We start from the raw sequence: 24,611 nt of genomic DNA, 5'->3' as shown, positions 1-24,611 counted from the left end.
CGCTCCCATACGAACGAAAACTCTCAGAAGTTGAGAAACTTGTGCGAGCTAAGGACTAACGAGGTCTTACCTTTTAACGTGTGATTCCTAACACGATGTTTATTAACATCTCAATAAAAATCAATTCTAGTGTTGATTATGTAGTGAAATTTTTCTGGTAAATAAACTTCGTCTGTATGTGATATCAAAGTATGCGCTGGTCAGGCTCTAACCCTCGAAGCCTCGATACATTCGAGAGGGCGCGCCAGCATTATCAACCAACGACCACTCCCCACACCGTGGGATAAGTATTCATTGGGTCCGAAAATCATGTGCCCAGAGCAGGCGCAGTGAGCAAAGAATGACATCCCTCTGCATCTGTCCGGCTAAGATTTCTGCCATAGTGCAGCAGACCGGTATGATGAACCCCTCAGTTTCCGACTTCAGCCCACTCGACCTGAGATTTTTATTAACATCTCAATAACAATCAATTCTAGTGTTGATTATATAGTGAAATTTTTTTGGTAAATAAACTTCGTCTGTACGTGATATCAAAGTATGCGCTGGTCAGGCCCTAACCCCCGATACATTCGAGAGGGCGCGCCAGCATTATCAACCAACGACCACTTCACACACCGTGGGGCAAGTGATTATTGGGTTCGATAAGCATGTGCCCTGAAAAAGCGCAGTGAGCCAAAAATGACTGCCTTCTTCATCTGCCACCTTGGCAGAGTGGTCTGGATAGAGTCAGCGGAGTTCCAAGAGAAAATCTCGATATTTTATCCGTTTCTATTCCTCTTTTCGGACGATATTCGTTTCGCCAGGACCTGCAAACTCCACGACAAATATCGTCTTGCTCTGGTTGCCGAGAAAGACTACATCAGCCTTATTACCTTGTATGAGCCTGAGAGTATGGAACGAATAGTTCCAATAAATTCGGGACTTCTCGTTCCCCACAACAGATTCAATATCCCCCAGAGCGTAGGGCAACACCGGTGTCTTGTCAATACCGTAAGAGTGCCGTAGATGATAATATAGCACTCTAAGGGCCGCGTTATGTCGATGGATATAGGCCGAGACAGCATATGCTAGACATGCTGATAGCAAGTGCATTAGGGTCTCGGGCACCTCACGACATGTCCTGCAACTTGTGTCAGGAACCTCTGTACCCATCACGCGACTGCGGTAGATTAAGGTGTAGAAGTTACATATGTCAACTTGATCGGTCCGCTATATTGCATTGAGAATAATATTATGTTTTTCTTTTTATTCTTCTCATTTGATACCTACCCATATTATTAGGGTGCATAAAAAACTACTTCGCCATTAAAGGCGGTTCAGAATAGCGTCACTTACCTAATCATATATTGTCATTCAAACTGAATGTGTATGGAAACTGTCAACTCACTCGTTTGAGGATGAGTGCTTCAACAATTGTAATATTCGACTTGAACTGACGTACATATATACATTGCAAGTGAAATGAAAGTTTGTAATGAAAATACTATTACGTTTTCCCCGTAGGTTGATTAATAATTGACTACACTGAATAATCAAACTCAACTTTATTTCACTTTAAATACAACAAACACTTCAACTAAAAATTTAACTAATTATCTGAATGTCTATCGTCTTACTAGATCACTTCGCATACCGCACTGTAAAGTCCACTTGACTGTCACGATATGCCCGCCGCCAGCGCTTGAATATCGTAATCAAACATCGTAGAATTTTTGCCGAAGTTCTTGCTGCTTCTCGAGCGGCAGAGAACATTGGGCATTCCCGCGCTCTTAGCTATGTCACCTTCGGTTTTTGGTTACCAATGGCGGCCAGCGTTACTCTCTTTTGGGCATGATCTACAACGATACGTTATTTCTATCAATTCACAAGGGATGGTATCGAATGAGAGATGTTTGCGAAGCCATATTCATAACCAGATATCTGAGGCATTAAGAGATAATATAAGGGCAATGACATCTCCCTTTACGAAGACGTCATCTATGGAATCGATCTTTGAATATCGAAAATGAACTAGTCTCTCCGAAGCGGTTGGTTGCACAGTCTAGCTTCGACGTCAACCGCCTAAGAGATTCGTCTTATGTATTTCACTGCAAGGTATATAGTTGTAAACTCTATAACCCAAACACAATGCATAGGTCTCATCAGTGGTGTTAGGCTGAACCACGAACACATTGCTGGACTAACTGTACTTAAAAGACAAGCTTGAGTGAGGGCGCTATCACGAAGAGCTATCTTTAGGATCGACAGACATATAATAACCCAAACAAACATTTTACGTAAAACTACCATAAATTCATAGAATATGGGCCAATATCGATAGAATCAAAATAGTAACATGATTTTGCATTTTTGAAATGACATATTTGTAATAATGACTCTAAATAACATTATTCTGCATCAATATCAATTTGCACCTTCAAATATCCGTTTATTTTTCGTTTGATACAAACGAGAACAGAACGTTCATCTATCGTTTTGCATAGATCAGTAGAAATATAGACTTTTTATCGATAAAAAAATAGATACTTTGTCATCCCAAATACAATCGTGGGATATAAGATATATTCATGCTGTTTGATGGTGTAACAAAAATTACAAGTATAATATACCGAAGCCAATGTCTTTCAGATGGCGCTAATGAGTAAGTAATCGTTTCATGAAGATTCAAAATAATTTGTCTCTTTCATATTTTCGTAATAATGTCTGCTGTATGTATTGATATAATGTCATTTCAGATCACTAATAACTTTCATCTTCCAATATTTGTTATTTTCTCTTTGTCATAAAACGAAAAACATTTGTTTTCTAATACTTTCAATTCTCTGGCAATATACAGATTTTCAGTATGGAGTTGAAAAAAATCGTATTTTTCATCAGCTTGAAGGAAATGGTTTGATATGACACATATGTATGATCTTAAATGTTTTTCCAAATATTTCAATCATGAAAAATTATCATTGAGGTTACGTTCGTATATTCGTAATTTATTATTCATCTTTATGATCATCTTTTCACGAATAATCGCTCAGGACAATTTTGGTCTATCCGCAGACATCTTACGAGCGACTTTTTCAAATTTCATTTTGAACTATTGATATTACTAAAGATAATCACAGTCTTGGTTAATATAGTTTATTGTGATTTTAGATATGAAATTTTTCAGAAAATTGCTGCTTGTGTTCGAATGATATGTATCCTATTAATTATTCATTGATTATCGAGAAGATTTACATCAGGTTTATTGGCTTATGATAGGTCAGAGTGCTGAAAACAATAATATGTCATTATTCCCATCATTGAATCATACGTACATGAAGAAACTGTTGAAAACTATCATGGATCAGAACCGAAAGTCACGAATAACCATAATTTTCATACCGGCTGTCATCTTGTCACGAAATAAGTCAGAAGTGAAAACTTGTACGACTTAAATGTCAACAATGTTAAGTTAGGTTAGCTTCATCGGCACAGACAATAGATTGACCCTATGACAAGTTCTTTACTTTCTTTCAAAAAAACTGTCACTAAAGGGAGCGTAAGGCAGCGGCAGTGGCATGAGCAATGGCAGTGCGGGTGACGTGTTTACATAGTCCCGCTGCCCACTGCCCTGCCCAATTGTCTGCTTACTGCCGCGGAAGTTAGCTGCATGTAAAGCCCCTATAACGGTGGTGTCGAGACTAAAGATCAAGTCTATCACACCAACGACCTGCGTTTAATTCTTCAACGAAAACTTTTTTTATGACGTCATAAAACAAAAATGTGTTAAGCGAAGAGATGGGCTGATGTAAGCGCGCCAAGTGACTGAGTGGTCTGTCCCGTTAAGGAATACGCCTGATCCTGATCGTCTTGATGGAATGTATACTTGAATTATTTATATCCACAGAATATTCAAATCTCCCGCCGCGATGTTCTGAGATGCAGAAGCATTCACTATGATTAGCTGTCGAGCTGGGTGACAGTTTGAGGACGCTACGTGGCAATTTGGTATACTCTGATTGGCTGTCTCACCGCCCAGCTAGCTGGGTGACAGTTTGAGGACACCACGTGACAGTTTGGTACACTCTGGTTGACTATGTAGGCAATCCAATTGATAAAATTGAATTTTCATTAGAAGTTCGATTTGGATTTTAACCAGTTCCGGATTGAATGCGCATTGAATGACTTGCCTAACATATACTTTGAACGTTGACCCCTATGAGGTATATGGAAGTTCTTGGAAGCTTTCAGATCAATCAGCTCTTAATCAGCTTTTCTGGGACAATAAGAGAACGGTTGAAAACAAAAACATTTTTATCCGAAAACGTATTTCACACAATTTTGTTTTGTAACAAATCAAATATAATCCAATATACTCCACTCGGTCGAAAATTTCTTCCAACTCACTTTTATATTTGTTTCAGAGCTTTCTTGAGGATTCTCTGCGTCTGCTGTCCACGTTCAATCAGGATGAAGTACCAACCAGCTTTCAGAAGCAAACCTAGTCAGGTAAACTCTGATTCAACTTTATTAATAGTTAATTTTTCTTTCTGACTCTAGGATTCTCGTTATTGATTTTTCGGTGAACGAGTCGTTCGAACAGTAATAATGTATATTTTCCCTTGAGGCTATGTTTGCATATCACATTCATATCTTCTCCAATAACCACTAGAAATAAATAATAGAGGAATTTCCATTTTCTGGGATGATCAAACAATCTCAATTTTAGAATGTATATTCTATGATTTTTCATGGATAGAAGGCAAAATAAATTATGCATTGTTGCAGGTGAATTGAACGGAAAGTTAATTCTAAAAAAAGTTCAAAAACGTTGTTCGTTGATTTACAGCGTTTATCTAGCAATCTTCAACAATGTTGAGTTTCTTGATTCACATGAAAATAAACTGGAAAAATAATTATATACTATTTTAATACAATAAAAACTGAAATAAAGTTTTTGAGAATTGATGTCCATCAGATAATCATTTTGTTTGAACTTAACAACAAATAAATAATAATTGCACAAATAAACTTTCTCTCAGTTATCTCAATGGTATGATTTTGTTCCATCCTTTTCATAAATGAGAACGTATGCTTCTCCACTCACAAGCGATTTTGGTGAAATTGGTGACACGTGTAAATCGTTGTATTTGTGCCACGCGCCAGTATACGGGTGTCTGCAGTATGCTGTATAATGCCCTCGGTGAGTAGTCCCAATGTGATATAACGTGCATATAGATTATAACAACAAGTAGCCACATTTTCTGCTGCAAAATTGTCCATATCCAATCCTTCTATAGGAAATTCGATGACATCATTCAATTTGCCTCTAAATCTTTCCGTTAGAGAAACTCTTTTTAAATGAATTACTAAAATACAGGGAAACTTGTGGATTGATAGGGACTTTGTGCAATTTCTCGTTTCCTTGCATTTCGAATACGTCGGTTATTCATTTCCATCCAAAGTTTCTTCTGTTGTAAATGAATCCAAACGTTGCCACAAACTCAATTGGTTGCTTCCTTGTGGTATTGAGAGAGACAAATCCCAGAAAGGATCAAAGGTTACTGATGAGTGTCTACAGTATGTGCATTTCATCGTGGATTTCAATTGACCAACGAAATTGTATACAATTTTAGAGTTATGCATCCTCAAATATGTGAGCCATAACAATTATCCGCTCTCTTTCCGCTGTCGCTCAATTTTTCGTCAATCTCCGTTGAGATTGGTTTAGGTTTCTCATTAATTATATTAACGTCTGCATGGAAACCTTCTAAAAGATAAAAAAGAAACCCCTGGGCGTCTTGATGGGAATTACCCATGAATCCAGGGGCAAAACTTTGAATCTGATTTTCCAAGGAGGTGGCCACACCTCCTTGATGACTTCTGCAAACGCTTTCATTGAAGCATCCTCCATACTTGAAATACTAGTGTTGATATCTTTCATGAATTCATCTATTTTCAATTATTTCAATAACCATCTCGTGTTTGATTAACATTGGATTACGCTGTTCATGAAATAGTTCTTACCAATATTTTTCAACTCATTTAATCCAAGGGTTTTGACTGAAGAATTCATTACTGGACAATTCGAAATATCTTTGAAACCCATTTCAGAATTTTGCTGAGAGAAAGTGTTTTTTTATTTGCTTTTGTTTTAATTCCATAAAGTGGTTTGTTATTACCTCTTTTCTTTATAAAGTTGGTTTTCAGGAAACATCTAAATTTCATCAAGTTTTTAAGAATCACGAATAGTTCCGAAAAAAGAAACCGCAATTCCTCTTTGGATGACTATACTAATTCTTCGAATGAGAAAACATGTGGCTCTTGACTCGTGGGTTTTCTTGGTTCCCTTTTTTTCATTAATGAATCGAAGAGGTTTTTTGTATTAAAGTGTATAATTTATAAAATTCTTGCAAAGCGCTTCCGACTTTCGTCATCATCAGTGCGCACCTGACAGTAAGTGATCTAATTGAAAAGGAAGTTTAGTGAAAATTGAAGTTGAAAAAGTTTTTAATCATTAAGGTTTAGAAATTTGAAAAAATTGTTTGAGATTACTTACTTGTCAGGTTTTTTAAATGTTCATTAATTAAAAAAACCTGACAAATCTGCTTTTGGCCACCACATAAAATTTCACAATCACAACTTTAGTCCCAATAGAAATTCCAAAATAGAAATAGATAATAAAAATTTCTTCAGACTTGACTTGTTTGAAGAATTGGAGATTTCTCTAGAACTTTCCAATAATGATCATTGTTTGAATACTCAAGTAAACTTAAACAGAGATTTTCTTCCCCTGTCATAAAAGGATTATGAATTATCAATTAATCAAATTTATTACTAATACATTTTATTCAATACTGACTTCTCCTCTTCATAATTAATTTTAAATCCATAATGGATCACTTCTCAAGTTGGCACCATTATTTTAACATGACACTTGACACATCCTGTCTCAAGTTATCCTTCTTCATATAACACCTTGACTGAACCACGTGGCCTCAATCCAAAAATGTATTTTCTTGGCTATAAGCCTATTTCGTTTTATATAAGTCAAATATTACAAATGTGCCATGTACTTATTTTGATACTTCCTGTTGCCTGACAAGTAAGTTATCTTAAACAAATTTTCCAAATTTCTAAACCTTAAAGATTAAAAACTTTTTCAACTTCAATTTTTAGCACTGATGCTGACCAAAGTCGAAAGCGCTTTGCAAGAATTTTAAAAATTATACACTTTAATACAAAAAACCTCTTCGATTCATTAATTCAATTAAGTGTATTCAGCTTTTCCAAATCTATCCAAATCTACCTTTTCTTCAATTTCATTGATGAAAGATAAGGCTTAAGGCCATTAATATTCATAAACTCGAATTCCCTCATGATATGACAGTGATTTGATTGATTGAACAATTTTTATTTCGGAAACCCATGAAAACATAAGAATTGTCATTTCTCGATGGAATAAAGTAGCATCGAATACGTTTAGACCAAGAAGTTACCATGAGTTCATAACCTCATGTTAGAAAAATGTTAGGAGCCAGAAAATGTCCACACCAAAATCAATCTAATGATGTCATGGAGATTTTCATTTTTGGATTGCCGTTATTTCTATGGGAAAATTGTAATTCTCTCCTTGATACATGAATCATGATCTATGCTGAAAAATGGGAACAGGGGAGGTCATTTCTGGTCAAAAAGTTCATATACTATGGATTCTGAATCCTTACCGTTATAGAGTGATATTTTTTTTTGTGATTTTCACAAAAAATACTTTGTTTTTGATACAAAAGACCATTGTTGAACCTCTGCATATTCAATGATTTTTTAGTGAGGTTTCTTTTACAAACTCATTTGTCTGGACAAAAAATTTTGAATATACGACAAATAAGAACTGTTTTTCATTTTTCGAACCAATTGTCTAGAAATGAAGAATGAAACAAATTTCAACGGAACTTTCAGTTTCGAAGATTCCATTATAGGTTATTATAAGGTTGTGAGAATCTTCTGAAAGACTTGAATAACCTTTAATAAAAATCATTTTAAAGGTACTCCTATCACTTCTACATCTAATACCAATACTCTTTTGAAAATAACTTAACGGAGCTAAATTAATTCAGAAATAGGATACAAAATTGATGTTCAACAATCACAATGGATACATAGCAAATTGCTGCTCTATGGTCTTTGGATATATATTGAGAACGTGTAAATATTTCTTCATTTCCAGTGTAAATGTTTATGTTGATAGGTCGTAAGGGATTCAGAATATTTTCATGAAATATATTGAATAACTAAGTTTTTCAGAGTGAAAAAAATGCATAGAGCAAGATTTAATCTTTTCAAGATAGAAGAACTTCATTTGACTTCAAATACATGCATATCAATAGTCCAATATTGCTTGTGTGTGCGTTTCAACATATCACCTCATTCAACATCTCTTATCATCAGGATGAAATAAACTTCGAAATTTCCTCTTGGATCCAAAGACAATTTGAATATTACATAAAAGATCGTCTTGGGTATTGAAATGAATATGAACACGATAATATACCGTTTCATCATTATATCAATATATATTTTATTTTCAGCAAATGTAGGGGTATCTTCTCATGATATCATTGATTGTTTGTAATATTATTATCGATGAATTCTTCAGATTGGTTTACCTCCTGATGTGTCAGAAATCGCACTACGATAAATAAATAAACATCATTTCTTGTATCTTTCACAGTGAATACTCATTTGTGGTATGATCTCAAAACTATGTTATTGCTTGTTGTTGTTGAATATTATGAATGCAGGTTGATCAACCAAATTAATTGTTACAGAGATTTTCGTCGCAGCGCTACTACTCGTCATACTCCCTGAGGCATAACTCTTGCGAGCAGACATACATATAGCACACGGCCCCATCCCGGCCATCCATGGAAATTACTTCCAAGGAAATCGCTTCCAATTTACCCTTCACACGATCCACTTCCTTGTTTTACTTCTAGAAATGTCTAATTTGCAAAAGTCTGCTATGATTTTTTTAACGTTGTGCGTTTGCTCAAAAATATCTCGAATACAGGATATGGGCCATCGATAACGTACCACAAGACGTAACTGCCAGGAAAAAACTTTTATCAATTATACAAAAACACTTTATGTTTGTGAGGAGCAAAACCCATTGCAAAACTACAAACCCCTCTAAGCAAAAGGCTTCCAATTTCCCATCCATTGGTGTTCCACTTCTGAAAATCGGTAAACTCGTTTAGAAGTTATAGAACTCCATATTGGAATTTTCCAAGAAATATAGAGATGAATACTGGGTTGATAAAATTCAACAGAAATAACAGAGAATCTAGAGAATTGCCAGAAATAACAACTCACACGTTCAACTTATCTATACCTATTACACGACTACAGAAAACTGTGGTGTTGACGACACCATCCTGGCAGGTTATTTTGAACCCCTCAGTTTCTGACTTCAGTCCACTCGACCTGAGGAAAGCGAAGGCCAAGTGCTTTGATAAGTCAAGGTCTTCAAGTCTTCAATGTTGACAGGGAAGACCCCATGTATTGTGTTAACTTTGTGTTCATCATCCACTCGGGTCACTGCCGTAATCGCTGAACGGTAAAAACAGCTTTTTTTAATGAGATATTACTCGACCCCCATTTCGATTCAACAATACCTGAGCGATGACACTCCCGCTTTGAGTGTTATGTTCAGTTTGTTTAAACCTTCACAAACAAGCTTTTAAATATCTGCGAGAAATTTTTCACCTGCAGTTTTTTCATGTGGTACGTTTTCCATGTGGTACGTTTTCCATGTTCCATCTTATGTACTCATTTGGGTTATGATCAGTTTGAAACTTGTACCTTCAGAAATGATTCTGCTTTTGAATATCTGCGAGAAATTCTTTACCTGCAGTTCTGTCATGCGATATGTTTTCCATGATCAATTTTGTGTACTTATTCATCTGACATGATTCTTGAATCAATGAATATAGTAAGAATTCGTTTATTTTACTTCTATGAATCATGAAATCATAAAAACCTGTCATTTGTCAAGAAGAGTAGTTTATATGGAATTAATTATGTTGACAAATAAATCGAAACTGAGTTAGGATATAAAGTCTACAGAATATACAAATGTTGGGATTTGTTCCTGGCGGAACTACTGGTTTGGCAGGTATGAAGAACTTGGTAAATATTACAAATTCACAGTCATCTGTTTACTGAATAACTTTTATACCAGATAGAGCTTTTTTTTTCTAACACGGTGATATAGATTAGTCTGCCAAAATGTTTGCCCAAATGACGGTTGGTGAAAGTGTTGGATGGATAGGTCCGACCGAACTGCCCCGTATAATAGAAGAATACGCAGCATTGCAGCTGGGCGCGATGCGACCCTCGGATGGAAGAGAGTGTGCGTGCGTTTTGTTGATATAATTGAGGAGAGTGGCGATATACTAGTAGATACTGAGCATGATTTTAGAGCAGCTGGTAATAGACTAGAGAATGTTCACTATAATCAATACTCTTTTTTTTTATTGATCAGCGGCAGAAGTATTGACGTGCAACTAGTAGTGAATTTTTGTCAGAAAATGATAATCTCGTTGATAATGTTACAGAAAGTTTTATACAGGTTGGCCCACCATATTCGCCTCGGTATTTCTAAGGGAAATGGAGAGAGTTAGAGAAACACTTTTAGCACAGTCATATGTGGGTCCATGAGGAGCATATTCCAGAAATTATTTTGAAATATATAGGGTGACTCCCAAAAAAGTTACATACCAAAGTTATATTCTTTCTTATAGAACACCGTTTATTTAATTATATTTTTAAATACTATAGACAAAATAAAGGTGAGTCACTATTATATTTCTCATACTCAAAACAGACCGTTTCTGAGAAATTTTGAGAAATTCAAAAATACAGACCATAAACTAAAAATTGTTTTCACACTGTAACGTGTAATGAGCTGCTCATGATTGAATGTACTACTTAGCTCAAAGGTTAAAGTTAACAACCCCATGAAATTTTTGATGCAATTATATTCAGAGTGGCGAAAAAAATTGCCTCAAAATTTGGACACACATTTTATAAAATAACTTCTTGAAGTTGAATGGAACACCCCGTATTTAGTGCCGTAATTTAACACAGAAGTAGATTCCCTTCAACAGGGTTCCCTATACCTTTCTCATATGCTTATATTCTACTTATGAGTAACTCTTTCATCTTAAAAATGGAATACCCTGTATTGTGATAAAAAGCAAAAGAGCATTTTTGGAATTATTTTATCAAAAAATTGAGAATCTTAAATCTGCATCTGCAGTGCTCTTCTATCGTACGGGGCTGTTCGTTCTCTTTGTTGCACATTTTTCAAAACCAACGGGTTTGAATTCACATTTCTTGACAAGTTCAGGTTCAAGAATTTTCCAAAGACCATCTTTCAATACTTGAATTGCTGCCTTGAAATGATTCAGAACAAAATTTTTATTTAAGTATATAGAAAGTTTCATTTACGGAAATAGTCAATCACCCGAATAAGTATTATATTACATAGACAAAAATACTTCTGAGGGATATTTGCAAGCTAGACTATTGAGGAATGATGAAAAACATATTTTAATTTCAATAATATAGTTTGATGGTAGCGGATCTTTTTTACTCCATTTTCATTGTTTTTTTTTGCCCATACATGAAATCATTATCCTTCTCATGCAAAACCTTGGGCCGTGTGCTAAAGGTATGCTACAAAATACGTATGTTTTGTATCTGCGACCTTATATTTATGTTGAATGTTTTACGTAACATAAGATTCTCATTTCTCTTCAGTATGGAAATTCAAAAATCATTAAAAAAATTACATCAAAAATGAATACTAGAAAACGGATCAACTATTTATTGAAAGATACTTCGAACTACACCCAATTTTGTTGATGATATCAGAGGTAGTAAGTATACGGCATAATGAAAAACTCCTGTAGCACCAAAGATTACTCTGATTAAAAAAAAATACTGATCCAACTGAGAAAAATAAATTGCTATTGAAACTAAGTCACTCGTGCTTCCACATTCTTCGATTCCATTCCCCCTAAGTTGATTGATGTTGTTTAGAATCACCCATGATTTTGTCGAACAATTTTTCAGATATCGAATATTGCTGAATAAATCAACCCTCTTATCAGTAAAGATCGTTTAGTAAACTTAGTATTGAATCTATTCTGAATAAAAACACATTCTGTGCCAGTTACTTGGCACCTCTTCATCCAAATACCAAAATTTTTCGATTCCAGCAGCACAGGTTACTTTCACCTTTTGAACGATGGTCGGGTATTGTCTTTCAACCATCTATCAGTAATTTGTTTGTATTTTGAGCTACCGTAATACATCGTTATTGCTGTCAACAATGATTTGAAATCTTCATTCATAACTTTGATTTTAGGTTAGGAATACATTCGTGGATTTTGATGTGACCTATGACAAAAAGCGCCGTCTGATGTTTGACCACGGATTCTTTGTTTTTCTCCTCTGGTTCTGACCAGTTTAGAAAGCTGTCGAGTCAACGAATCTCATTCGGTGGTCGATATCAAAGTTCGGCTTCGTAAAGGATTGCCTTTGAAAGCTTCATTTATTTGCGATATTCGTGATTTTTTTGTCTATCCCATAGATGAAGTCATCTTTTCTTACTTTTATTAATACAAGAAAAAACGATATACGGTGCAAACATGAGGAAAAGAGTGGTGGGGGGCGGTTCTAGCAGCAACAAACTCGATATGAAGAAGCTATAAACGATGCAGCAAAAATTGCTTCAGAAATCTTAGTAGGACATCAACCAGATTTGTCTACAATGAGATTACCGAGAGAAAAAAAAGACGGGAGAATATGTTATACCAAAATTGTTTTTGGATTGAATGCATAAGGAAGATTATTTTATGCAAAGAAAAGATTTTCAGTCAAGAAACATTCTCATATTGAAAATGAATACAGAAAATAGAAGTTACAATTGATTTTCTCCTAACAAAGCAGATATCCCGATAGTATTGGTGAATGAGTGAAAATAGGATTCGTATATACGTTATTATACACTGTCAGTGATAACGTATATATTCCAAATTCAGTAATGATGTAAGAATATATATGATATTTTTGTTGACGACTTCTTACTGGACATTGGAGAAATAATCAACAAAATGTATTCAAAAGGATGTTTATCGCTCAGAAAATTATTATTGAGTTTCTCTTATTATTTTTAGAATAAAAAAATCGTTTTCTTTGGTCTAAAAATTTATAGCTCTATGTTATACTTACGTTAGGTTAGTTCCAAAGTGAGTGGGTCTATTCGTCCCTCCACCGCAACCCGCAAGGGTCTATTGTGGCTCACACATATTCACACTCGACCAAATGAACTCAACTTCTTTACGAAGTCGATTAGTTTGTATGGTGAGTGGTCTTTCAGGTCAGATGGTAAGAGTATGGCTCTGTCGAACTCTAAAACCCTGATTCAGTCCCCTTGGTATTATACTTACTACACTTACGGATATAGTGACACCACAAATGTTCCCAACATATGGGAATTTTTTAACGATGGATAATTGAAATTTGACTTTCTAGTCAGTTTCTGTTCAAAAAATGATTAGATATGAGCCCCAATTCAGCTATTACGTTATTATTACGTTAGACATTTTAGCTCCATACTGTCATTCTACCTCTACCTGTACCAAGTTGATCGACATATAATGCCAATTTCATATTTCTGTTAATAACAGGATCTACACGTAATCTTTTGTCCAGAGAATACTTTTGTTGACCTATTACTAAAAAAAAAAATTAATAATGGCACGTCCAGAAATTTGCGGTTTTTGGTGCAAAGTTCTTCTAGTCTCCTTGACTTGATCAGAAACTCACAAATATGCTTGCCGTTCCAATCTTACTATACTCGTTTGGAGTAGTGAAGTGGACTCGGGAGGAGCTGTATCAACTCGACGTAAGGACCCGAAAAATGATGCATCTCTATAGGAGTTTGCATCCCAAATCGTCCCTTCCACGGTTGTACTTCCCCCGACAACAGGGAGGTCGTGGACTTTTGAGTTTGGAGTGTCTACCTGACAGAATGGTACTGGATACAGCCTGTAAAGTCGTCAGGAGTTCGGATCCCCTTCTCTGCATGGTCCGTGACCATGAAAGAGCAGGAATTGGAGCATTTCTCCTTAGGGCAGCTGCTCGAGCAGCTGATGAACTCGGTATAGTTTTCGACTCTGAACGAGGTGACTACAACTCTGTCACCGAGTTGGAACCCGTTCAGCAAAAAGCTCAGATAAAAGCCCCAGAGATCACCTTACTTCTGCGGAGACACAGGGATAAGCCGATGCATGGGGTCTTCTTCAATAACATTGAAGACCTTGGCTTATTAAAGCGCCTGACGTTCGCTTTTCTCAGGTCGAGTGGGCTGACGTCGTAAACTGAGGGGTTCATCATGGCTTGCCAGGATGGTGTCTTCAACACCTTAGTCTACCGCAGTCGCGTGATGGGTATAGAGGTTCCTGACACAAGGTGCAGGGCCTGCCGCGAGGCGCCCGAGACCCTAATGCACTTGCTATCAGCATGTCCAGCATATGCGGTCTCGGCCTATATCCATCGACATAACGCGGCCTTGGATAGAGTCTGCGAAGTTCGAAGAGAAAATCTCGATATTTTATCCGTTTTTCCTCCTCTTTTCTGACGATATTCGTCTCGCCAGGAGCTGAAAACTCCACGACAAATATCGTTTTGGTCTGGTGGTCGAGAAGGACTACATCAGGCTTATTAGCTTGTATGAGCCTGAGGGAGGGGAACGAATAGTTCCAATAAATTCGGCACTTCTCGTTCCCCACGGATTCAATATCCCCCGGAGCGTAGGGCAACACCTGTGTCTCGTCAATACCGTAAGAGTGCCGTAGATGGTAATATAGCACTCTTAGGGCCGCGTTATGTCGATGGATATTGGCCCAGACCGCATATGCTGGACATGCTGATAGCAAGTGCATTAGGGTCTCGGGCGCCTCGCGGCAGGCCCTGCACCTTGTGTCAGGAACCTCTATACCCATCACGCGACTGCGGTAGACTAAGGTGTTGAAGACACCATCCTGGCAAGCCATGATGAACCCCTCAGTTTCCGACTTCAGCCCACTCGACCTGAGAAAAGCGAACGTCAGGCGCTTTGATAAGCCAAGGTCTTCAATGTTATTCGTGTGTATAAGATGCTTGTTAACAATTTATAACACGAATTCAAGCATGTTATCGATCTGTAATTCTTAGGAACCGACAAATCTCCGTTTTTGGGGATAAGAACGGTCCGCCCCTCGACAAACCAATCCGGAATCGGCTGCTCTCCATCCAGCCATGAGTTGAAAACTCTGGCCAGATGGCGGTGGGTACTTGGTAGTTTTTTCCACCAATAAGTGTTCAGCCCATCTGGGCCTGGAGCAGCAAAGTTCTTGGAACCAACAAGGGCCCTTCGAACGTCATCCGGGGTTATCAGGTTGCGCAGTTCATTGGGCTCAGGCTGTCGAAGCTCTCTGTTGAAAGCTTCGAACTGCGCTAGGGCTGGAGTGTCTAAGTTGAGTGGCTGCGGGTGTTCATAGATATCCTTCCAGAAGGATTCCACCTGATCAGCGGTCGGCGGATCATCCACAACCCGTGGAGGCTCTTGGAATAAGCGAGAAGGTGTCTCGAGGAACCTAAGGTTTTCCGCGATACTTCTTGCTCGCCTCACTAGTGACTTCTTAGCAGCCACTAGCATTTGTATCCTATCAAGGCAATGCTGTTTGGTGGTCAGCAGCACGCCTTGGCTTAAAGTGTGATGGATACGTCGTAGATTGGCGGCTATTCGCCGCACTGCGGGCGTGAAAGACCTGTTGACCGCCCTGTAATCCATCACACATTGGATACGAGACGCGTGTTGTCTCGCCGACGTGATCTTAGCCTCCATCTTGTGTACACGCCGTTCAATCTACCGAACCGCAAGGCCGGAATTTCATCCTTCCGATTCGGAAACCGATTGGACGACGTTATACACGACGGTGTTGATTTGCCAGATATCAGCCTCTTCTGTTAGAACACTATGAACCTCCGCATCCAAACGAGCCAGTTCTTGTGGCTTCAGGGGCTTAATCCTGTGGAGCGCCCTGCGTGTTCTGATTGTCGTCTCCATTGGTGGTATGATGCGAGTCTCCTCACCAGCCGTGACAACGGGTGGTAGAACTATCACTTCTACCACTTCGTTAGCAGGCTGGGAGGGAGCCTGTTATTATTATTATTATTATTATTATTGTTATTATTATTATAACAGTCTGACAAAGCCCAGCCTTTCACCTGTTCAGGAATAATCAAGAAAATTCTTCCATCACCTTTGAAGTCACCGATTGCTCCTAAGAGAAATCGTAAACTTATGGGGGGGACCATATATATGTGATCTATGTCCTGATGATTAAAATTGATCTCATTATTAATTTTTACCACAGCAAGTGTTAAGAAACTCAAAATTTAGTCACATGTTGTATACGATCCGATTCACCTCGAAAATTGGGGCGATTCGGATATTTATCTTTTTTTTATGGATGATTCAAGTTTTCAAATGTTCATTTCATAGCTGATTTTTACTTCTCACCTTTTCATTAATAAAAATAACATTATGTAACACTTTTGACCAGCCTCAAAGAAAAAGTGATCCGATTCGCCTCGGTCTACCCTAATAAAAAATTTGTTAAACCTTCTGTTGACCCAACTCATCTAAAATTGTTTGTAGACTTCCTTCCTGAGAGAAAATGTCGTTAATAAAAGATTCATCAAGCTAAATAAGCTAGAATTATTCTTCAATTCTATGTTTCTATACCCCTGTTTCCCGATTCGACTTCCTTCCACTTCCGTTCTTTGTTCTGAAGTAACAAAGAATATGAAATATATCCAGAGGGAAAAAATTCGAACCCGCTGGAGCCACTTCAAAGAATGTCATAAATTTTCTTTTTATGGAATAGTTGGATTCGGAATTGAATGAAGGCCACATCGATTCGTTGTCATCTTCGCATCTCTCACATCTTGTAGTGTTTCAGACTCACACCAGTCGAAAATTCGTTTATCCCTAATAAATTTCGAGGATTTAGTACAGCCATCAAACTCCACTTGAAAACTTTCGGTAACTCCTTAGTCTCTAACGGCTTTCTATGAATTATGTGAGAACAAAAATTAAGGAATTATCGCCTGCTGACTCCATTCCAAATCATAAATTTCATAAAAGGAGGATATCATTTCATCGGGGAAGTAGTTGAAATGGAAATCGAGATAGAGCTCTTCACTTGATATTGTTTTTTACTGGTTGGCGTAGTTCCATATTTTCTCTATTTGAAAAATTTTAGGAAGATTAGAATATTATTTATTTTGCATGCGTTGAATATTCTGCTACAGGAAAATCATCTGTACTTATCATTGATTTGATATTTGAGTCCTCATTTTCGAAATTGTTTCATGGACTGTACAATTAGAAAAACTGTTGAGAAATTCAGTTGGATCTTATTGAAGTAATATTGATTCATAAATCTCATCTGTTCATTGAAATTAATGGAAGTCGATTGAAACAATTTTTCGTTATTCGAAATCTTGTTTTGCCTCCAAAATAACCCCGTTATATTCCAACCAGTAAATGATAATTCAACTAGATATTTTTGTTTGGAACAACCCAATGAAGTATGGTATTTTTTCTTATATTGTACGCAGCCTAAGGAAGGAAGTTCAAGCTCTCTTCCCTTCTCAAAAATGAATAATCTTGCAGTTTGATGTCATGATTCGAAAACTGGGTTCCTGTCATTATACTGTGAAGGTGGAGTCAGTCGCTGTATATCAGAAAATTGGTATCTACCTGAGTTCATGAACACGATCAATCGTTCAGCAACCAAGTCTTTGAAACCCCAAACGGCTAGTTAGTCCTCTGTCAAACATCACAATCATTCATGAGACAATTTCCATATTTACCATGGATTCCAGTAAATCAGGTATCGCATTGCTTTACTGGTGTTGAAATCACGTTACTAATGATAATAGTTGTAACTATGTTTGGTTGAAATTTGAGAAAATTATTTGTCATCCTTAATATTTCATGAATCTTGTGCCTGGATTCAGGGTTAAAAATAAATCTAACTGAACTGCTCCTGATGTTGATGCTTTTTCTGTTTCTTGTTGAAAAACTGTTCAAAGGTATTGAAGCTGATATATGTACTTAGTGTTTTGTGAAATTGTAGTCAAGAACTGAAGAAAAAGAAAAGTAAAATTAGTGATGAAATAAATACATAATAAATCCTAAACAACAAATTCAGAAATCTCTCTCATATCCAAGCTACCTGATAATTTGAGTCTACAGGAGTCATTTCAATGACATTTCTTTGTTTCACGAATATTGTGAATTTGCATAACCTTGTTTCATCTAATTTGCTCATCTCGTCAGGAATATTTCTTAAACAAGTTTTGGCTTTCCACTTGTCATGCAAAAAGTCAACATCCTATAGAAAAATGACCCTTCCAGAAAGGTCGTCCACTTTTGGATATCTCTTACTGAAATGTTGCTACTATGCGGTTATAGAAAGAAATCCCAAGCTTTGCAGGATCATTTTCTCATAGTAAGCTCTCTTTTTGTAATCGAGAGTTTTGGGATTTCAGTTGACTTCATGCCCTGCATACTCTCTGAGCTATGAAAAGCGTGGCGGCATGACGATAAGCGTCCTGACCTAGCAAGGTCAGTAATTTTGCTCCTGAATACAGAACAGCCTACATATGGTTATTCAAAATGATACAAAAAAGTGTTATGATGAATATCGTCTACATAACAACATTGTTCAAGCTCCACGCTGAAGAAAGTCGGTTCACAATAAATAACTCCAAATCCGTATGGTCATAAGATCATTATCAAAAATTGTGAAATACAAATGACGAAAATAAGAATATACTTAAGAGCTTCGTTCACCACATCATCTTCTGTTTTTCGTGATTTGCCCGACAACTTTTCTTGATATTTCCCTATACCTATCTGTTACCGTTTTCGAAATAAAAATTAATTTCAATTTTTTTCTTCGAAAATCATGACTTCTAAAAATGCCGATATCTTTTAGTTAAGAAGTACTATGATATCGAAATTTGGTTTGGAGTTAGGTGATACTTGGACACTTCCCACACGTCAGCCTAATCTCCGTTACTTCAATACAGGTTGGTAAAAAAATACAGTTTTTTCGTTTGCTTGAAAAAGTTGCTGAAATTTGATTATTTTAAATGGAACACCCTGTATATTATTGAAAATTCGGAAAGCTGCTGAAATTTGCTTTCTTTCTATGTATATCATACCTATACCTAACTAGTCAAGTTTCGGACTAATGAACATTTATTTGTGAAAATGTCCCTTCAGAATGGTATTTCCATTCGGTATTTGGTAGGCAGGCCATGATTACTATTTGACAGTAGCGTTGTGACATTCTCCTAATAATATCGACATTTTCGTCACTTCAGAAGTTGCAAATACCTTCAAAACGATGGAACAAAACTATTCGACATACGACATATTAAACTGTTTAATCTTCCTCTTGAAGATAATCACTTGGTGAGTGAAACACGTGACGAGGTGTCAAAAATGAACGGTTTGGTGTTGGGAAAAAACTCCAGTAATATTCATTACTAGGTACACCAAAGGTTCCAAACAGTGCATCACAGATAGATATTCATATATATATTCATACTTCAGAATTTCATTTCACGTTATATCGCTGAAAAGCATAAAAACAGGCATATTGTTTTCACCACCAAGAAACAATGGAATAAAATTGGCGAGAATCTAAGCCTAGAGCTTCGAAACATTTCGGCGTAAAATTCCCTTGAATAACACCATTCAAGTAGTGAGTTGTCGCGAAGAAAACCGAGTTTTGTTGTCGCGATGTCTCAGAATGCAATTCACTTTCACATAATTCCAGTTCGCCTTTTTCGAAAATTAGGATTGAGGTTTATTCGTTTTGAGCCAAGTTGCACTGAAAATTTCAAAAAAAGGAATTCGTTTTTATGAATATCTCAAAAACCATCACCGATTATTAGAATTAACGTAAAAATCACGTTTCGATTACCCGAAGACGATTGTGGATACTAACAATCGAAACGTCGTGATGTAACTTGGCTTGGACTCTCTTAATTTTTTTTGTTTAATTGTTGTATTTTTTACTTGTATTTCATTTCACTGTAATTTCATTTCAGAGGTTGTTTGCCTGATGTAATTGTTATTTTCAGCTATTCTTTTTAATTTGTACCTATTGGTTCTTTTAGGGATTTCAAATCATTTTATATAACATTAGACAATGGAAGTTCCAAGTAATGGAATTCAACTCAATCCTGTTTTATGATTTTTTTCTGCAGTGTTATTGTAGCTCATTTTAACCAAAACGTCGTGTCTCTACCCTTTGAAGTGATGTGTAATCAAATAACATAGGGATACGGTGAAAATTATTTCATTCGATTTCATATATAAGGATGAATGAAATTTTGAATTTCCAAACTGGAGATGAAATGAGTTCAATGTTATTTGAATTAATATGCACGCGTTCTCTCAATTTTTTGTTGCAAACACTGCTTGACTTTGCACCGAGTGTTCGTCTCTGTGTATGTGTTTTCAACTTTTCTTGTTGTTTTGTAAGGTTTTTAGAATATAAACGTATTCATTTGCAAATATTCGTTACCACTATCGTTAGATTGGACAAATATATAGGGTCATTTGGGTTCACGTGAATGATATGTATCGAACACGTTTTTATAAAAATTGTATTCTCAACACACGTCCATCTAGTCTAATGTGCAAAAACAGGAATGATATATTGAAGCGACTGCGTTTGGTAAATAGATATTTTTTCCCTGTCTTAAATGAAGCTAACTGAAAATGGGTAATTTGTCAAGATCGAATATCGACGTAATACAAATTGGAATGCTGGTTTCAGAGGAAGCAAAAAAACATGTTTCAGTCCATCAATTATGACGTAATAAATTATCTTTCATGGATAATTCATGTATTATAAGTATCTCTAATGTTCCAGTTGTCAAAGAAAACCAGCATTTGTATATAACGTATTATACTCTCTTCTAATGAAATGTTATTTAGATGCATCTCCATTTCTGAGTTTATATGTATCACCTCAATGTATTGAATTTATAGCTGTTCTACATATAACATAGCTGAAAATGATATCTTGATCATGAAGTCAACAAAATGATGTCATCCATCTTCAGTATGGTTCAATATGTGGGTTCACTAACAGAATTCGACGGTATGTCTGATGGTTTCTATAAATGGCATACGAAAATTGTGCTTAAGTTGGCATAGTTTTCTTTCAGATAAATATTTGAAACGAACGGAGAAATGTAAGATCAGCATATTTCGTATAGTTTTGAAAGTATCTCGATCAACAAAATCACTATAGTTTCGAAACAATCAACGCAACATAGAATTCAAAAACAAACATAAATTGCACTTTAATTAACATGACACAGGCTTAGACTTTTCGTCATCGTCTTCAAAAATAACACGTTTTGATTGCCTACGTTTTTTGCGATCTTATTTTTCTGTTTCTCTTTCAGTCGAGTACTGGTGAAATTGACAGGGCATGATAAAAAAAAGCATAAAAAAGATCAAGCAGAAGAGACCACGCCAATGCCATAAAGAGGCTTTCCATTATATGTCATAACACCAACGCCATTTATGTTGACACGCGTAGTTTGGTTTCTAATACTTTTCTCTGAATGCAATTTACCTAATCCATGTACAGGTATTAGCACACCAAACTAGCTGAGTCAATATAAATAAGCTTTCAACAGCCGTAATATCCAATTATCGGAGATAACTCAGGATGTATAAACCTCTGAAGAAGCTAAGGGAAACGCCGGAAAGAAATGTCAAAAATCGACGGCCTTCAAAATAGTGACATAAAAAACAATTCAAGGCATTTGAACTCTTATGTAAAACGTTGAGTCATGAAACTTAAAATGATAGAAAATGTTTTTATTACGTCATTTTTCTACCCTCATCGTATGATGATTGATCAATCTTTGAAGTTGTGGTTCATACTGATTGAGATTTATAATATTGTGAATGCATACTTTCGGTAATAAAACAAAAAGCAATACTTTTACTTCACGAAAACATATTTATTCAAAAAATGATTCGATTTTAGATTGACGAAAGTTTTGGAGAGGTTATGTACAACTTCTTGAATATATTTCGGCTGCAGACAAGGGATCAAAATCAGCTTTAATTGGAAGATGGGTCCAGGTTTATAATTTGGTATTAGGCATGGAGTTTTTTGTATATATTGTAACCTATGCACCTCTTTCCCTCGAACACTATGTGGAAATTTACCCTCTTCACCGAAAATTTGTCATATAAATGTGTTCATATGACCAGCAACTATCGCACTCTTTTCTCGATTTATATTTCTTTTCGTATCGTATCTTTGGTGAAATAATGTGGCATGATTTTCAAATAAATGATTATTTTAGTAAGTGTGAATATTTTGACCCATTCTGAATTATTGTTATAAGGTTTTTTGATTGGATAAATTGCATGATGGGTAGACAATTAAGGAAAGTTGCATTTTTTTTTTTGAGAAAAATACCTCACTTAGCAATACTGAAGTTACTCAACTTAAAATTGAATTGTATTTCATTCATTCCATTTGAGTACTGATTCTTTTATGTGAAATATTTGTATAAATACACGACTCCACTAAAACTTTTGCTCTACTTTTTATTTCCTTTAGCTTCTGGACTGATGCTGTTTCGTTGCAAATGCGCCGGTATCTTATTTACTTTGAATTGCCATTAGCGTCATCATATCCTCAATAGATTCATGAATGTAACTGACAATGAATATTTTAGATATTCGTTCTGCAGGAGGTGTCAAATATTGGAATGACTAAGACGGTACGAGAACGATAACCTTTCATAATTGAATGATCAATCATTATAATAAAGATAACCGTTTTCAAACAAACATTACATTTTCCCATTACTTATGTTTACTGATGAGAAAAAAATGCAACGTTTCGGCCGTTACACTGATTTATCAAATATAATAATATCGATTAAAAACACGAAATTGTAAGGAAGTAATAAACTACGAAGAATTTATATTATCTAGTTATTCGTCAAACACCTAACTGAATTTTATTCGATTTGTTTCTCTTCTACGATGAAGTTTCATTATTCAATAAAAGCTAACAACTGATATCTGTAGAAATAATTTTCTGTGAACGGCTAACCTGATATTTCTAAGGCCTTTGACCGTGTGTGGCATAAGGGTTTGTTGGCCAAACTTTGATGCTATGGCTTGTGTCATCATTTTTGTGTATGGCTCTTCAGCTTCCTGAAAGAACTTCACTAGTTCGGACTTTCATTGTCTACTATATAAAATGATTTGAAATCCCTGAAACAACTAAAAAAGAAGAATTAAAAATGAATAGCTGAAAATAACAATTATACCAAGAAAAATAAACTTGAAATGAAATAATAGTGAAATAAAATAAAAGTAAAAATAGAACAATTGAATAAATTAAATAAAAGAAGTGAATGAAGAAATGGAAAAAAAAATACAAAGTGGAGAGATTTCAAGTCACGTTAGTTCACGACGCTTCGATTGTTAGTATCTACAATCGTCTTCGGGTGATGACTGGGGTGAAGACGATTGTAGATACTAACAATCGAAACGTCGTGAACTAACGTGACTTGGAATCTCTCCACTTTGTATTTTCATTTTCTTTTTTCATTTCTTTATTTTCATTTATTCAATTGTTCTATTTTTACTTGTATTTTATTTCACTATTATTTCATTTCAGGTTTATTTTGCTTAATATAATTGTTATTTTCAGCTATTCATTTTTAATTCTTCTTTTTTAGTTGTTTCAGGGATTTCAAATCATTTTATATAGTAGACAATGGAAGTCCGAACTAGTGAAATTCATCATGAAACATTGTCAATCACCTTCAAACATTCCTGAAAGAATGTTCCCTGCAAGTGGCCTTCGATGGATATCTCTCGAATATCCATTTTGTACATTTAGAAACTTGAGTTTCTAATAACTTGACCATGCCACACAGTCATATATTAACACATTCAATATAACCTTTTACGTCTTGAGTTACGTCATATCCAATATGCAGATGTTTTTTCGGGTGTTCATAAGTTGTATGTTTTTCAAAGGTTGACGTTTCGCCTTCATCTCACGTGGCATCATCGAGGCTTGTTACTGATCCTGCTTCATGATATGAAAATACATCAAATCATGTAAAATTATTGGACAAAGTGCTCCAAAAATATGCAAACCAAGACACGTAATCACACGTGTTTCTGGTTCAATAGCCTTTATCAGTACGATATAACCCAAGTGTAAGGTTGAGTAACACTTGCTCATCAACAGAAGCCAGCCGCACTTTGTGATTCCAGTCAGATCGTTTCAAGTTAGAGTCACCACGGAAATAGTTTCAGCTACTTTCTTTAGTTGTCATCAGTATGGTATAACTATGTTCATTTATATTGACTTCTATAATTTATTGATTCCATGAATAATTGACCCCATTAGCCCCCTGGAGACAGCGCACTG

The 24,611-nt window shown here is 35.9% G+C and overlaps 1 long non-coding RNA gene across 1 annotated transcript in view; it reads left to right on the top strand.

Moving 5' to 3' along the window:
• The first annotated feature begins 4,052 nt into the window (after positions 1 to 4,052).
• The window catches only part of LOC141481402 (uncharacterized), a 36,318-nt gene continuing 15,759 nt past the window's right edge, over positions 4,053 to 24,611 (top strand). The window contains exons 1-2 of the long non-coding RNA XR_012464938.1: positions 4,053 to 4,302; positions 4,401 to 4,485. This is a non-coding gene — a long non-coding RNA (uncharacterized lncRNA). The remainder of the gene's footprint in view (positions 4,303 to 4,400; positions 4,486 to 24,611) is intronic.

Source organism: Leptinotarsa decemlineata, unplaced genomic scaffold, assembly GCF_025532065.1.
Source record: "Leptinotarsa decemlineata unplaced genomic scaffold, Ldec_3_MD MMD2_tig00000199_RagTag_RagTag, whole genome shotgun sequence".
In the NCBI taxonomy this organism is placed as follows: Eukaryota; Metazoa; Arthropoda; class Insecta; order Coleoptera; family Chrysomelidae; genus Leptinotarsa; species Leptinotarsa decemlineata.
The sequence above is the reverse complement of the archived record's forward strand: the minus strand, read 5'-3'. Positions and strand labels throughout refer to the sequence as shown.